This window comes from Tupaia chinensis, unplaced genomic scaffold (genome assembly GCF_000334495.1).
Source record: "Tupaia chinensis unplaced genomic scaffold, TupChi_1.0 Scaffold143811_1, whole genome shotgun sequence".
Lineage (NCBI taxonomy): Eukaryota > Metazoa > Chordata > Mammalia > Scandentia > Tupaiidae > Tupaia > Tupaia belangeri.
The window spans coordinates 10,654-13,006 of NW_006203661.1; the positions used below are offsets into that span (position 1 = coordinate 10,654).

The 2,353-nt window shown below is 54.8% G+C and overlaps 1 long non-coding RNA gene across 2 annotated transcripts in view; it reads right to left on the reverse strand.

Annotated features, from left to right (window-relative positions):
* Window positions 1-2,353, reverse strand: part of LOC102502655 (uncharacterized) — a 12,532-nt gene that overhangs the window by 7,828 nt on the left and 2,351 nt on the right. For both annotated transcript variants that reach the window (XR_003547300.1, XR_001369529.2), the window contains exons 2-3: window positions 2,176-2,314; window positions 1,086-1,308 (exon numbers count right to left, since the gene is read on the reverse strand). This is a non-coding gene — a long non-coding RNA (uncharacterized LOC102502655). The remainder of the gene's footprint in view (window positions 1-1,085; window positions 1,309-2,175; window positions 2,315-2,353) is intronic.

Here is a 2,353-nt window from a genome sequence, read left to right on the forward strand (position 1 = left end):
GCGAAACCTTCGATTTAAGCATCAGTGAGAAAGCTGTTATGGATAGTGGGAGTGCAATTTACAGACAGAGAAGCCCAGACACTGGGAGGTGACACTGACTTCTCTTATTTTAGAAGTTGATTTACTTCCTCTGAGACTCGATGAAATGATGACTTTGGAATGCAAACGTAAATGTGTATATATACATGCATATGCATGTACAGAACACCTGCGTGTGTACGTCTATGTGTCCGCAAATACACATCCACAAAAGTACACAGTGGTACCACCACGTCGTCCTCATTCAGACTCAGAGTTGCATACGACAAAAACTGTAGTGTTCTCCAGATGTCATGGCCAAACTAACGATAATTCATAACTTCTCATTATTCCAGGGAGTTAGCCCCACCCACCCCAGCGAGGACTGAGCTGCCTCCCCCAGAACCAGAGGCCTTGGTCCCAGGAGCCAGAGCACACGGATGGCTCCCTGCCTGGCTGGGCCCTGGCTCCCCTGGCTCTGCATTCTGGCCTCCCTCAAACCTGATTGCCTGCCTTTTACCTGCCTTTACCCACCCGAATACCTCAACGTGCACAAAGATCTCTGCAAAGCAAGTAATCCAGGTTCCTTTCCAAACCTCACAGAAGCATTTTATTTTCCTATCTGGCAAGGCAAGAATGTGTCTTTCATGAAAAAAAACGGGGTCCAGCAGAAACCCCACTGATCCCCCGGAGCCTGCCGGGAAAGCTGACTGGCTGGCCCTCCCTCAAGGTCCCAGACCTTTAATCTGCAAAGTCTTCCACAAGTTACCCTGGTCAGCTGCTTTAGAAAACAGAAGAAATGAAAGATTGTCAGGTAGTCCACAGCCAGTCACATCATAGCAACTCGGGAATTAGATGCCTGGGCTTTTAGGGTTCCTGTACCCCCGAGAATCGATCCCATGGCATACAAGTGAGAGAAAGGGCCTCCTGCAGGACTCGTTCCTGGGAGGGCTATCTGTAAGCCTCCCTACAGCCCCAGTAGTTCTCTTCTCCCCCTCGCCACGTGGCACTGTCTGGAGCGCAAGGCCGGGGCCCAGCTGTCCTGGGTTTTCCCCGCCCGTGCCCACCTGCTGCACTGGGCCGCGCTGCCACCACGGAGAGTCTGCCTTCTCTCCAAAGTACTGTTCCGCTCAGCCTGATGGACGCCAGCCCATCCATCCTCCTCTCTAGGCGTAATTCCTGGCATGGGCAAAGCTCACTGAGGCTTGCTCTGTGCTTGAATTTTTCTGCCATCGGTTGCCTTAAGAGACAGCTAACGGCGGAGTCTTGCTTCTGCACAGCTTTCTGTCCCTGGGCAAGAGAGACTCCGGGTTAATGACTAAAACCAGCTCTGCCCTAGGAGCCCGGGGCTGGCAGGAGGAGAGGAAACCCGTCCTGCCTGAGCAGAGGCCTAGCAGCTGGCCTCTGGGTGTGCCTCTCCCTCTAGCGTCCTCACCGCCTCGCTCCGGCGCCAAATGCCCTCGCTGTCTGAGCCGAGCACCTGTTCCGTCTGACTCACGCTGTCAGCGCGCAGACTCTCCCTGCTCTGACAGCAGCCCAGACCCCACACAGGTATAGGGGTGGCAGGTTCGCAGCGCTCTGCAGCGACATGCCTCCTGCCCAGCCCGCAGTGGGCGTGGCCGGCTCCTGGCTGTGCAATGCGCCCCTGGACTTGCGAGGGGGGCTGCCTCCCTTCTCCCTCCGTCACCCAAAGCCAGTGTTTTCAACCAAGTGAATTACTGCTACACTTTCTACATGGACGTTTGTAAACATGCACTCTAGCAGGTGATCTTGTGTTATAACTACAGGCAAAGAGTGATCCTCCCGTCCTCCAAGGCTCCTCCCTGTCCTGAGGACTTAGACTGTCTAGAGGGAAGGCAGGGTGTGAAAGCTCGCGGCAACGTGCGTCCCCTCCAGCATGTCTAACAGACCGTGGTCTGGCAGGAACTGGGGTAGAGAGGGCAAGGAGGACTCTTCCCAATAAACCAGGGCCCAGTCTGTCCCAGCTCTCACTAAAAGGAGCAAGCTCAGAAAGGCTGCGGGGACTCAGTCCAGGGTACGGACTGCAGTGGTCCTCCGACCCCTCTCCCACACACAGTCTGCTGACATAAGCTTCCATTTCCGTCCTTCCTGTTTTGCACTTAATGAGTGAGAGCTGGAAGAAAGAAGAGGAATTACAGATGAGCTCAGGAAGCCTCCCTCACACACGGCCCTGGCTTTCCCCTCCCTGGTCAGGAGGTGCTGGTCCTGACAAGGCACTTTCCCCTTGCAAGTCTCCACGTCACCGCTGTTCCTTCCTTGTTTTTTCTTCCAGCACCTGTTGGAAACAAGAGGAGAGCGTCTTCAGGGGACTTTG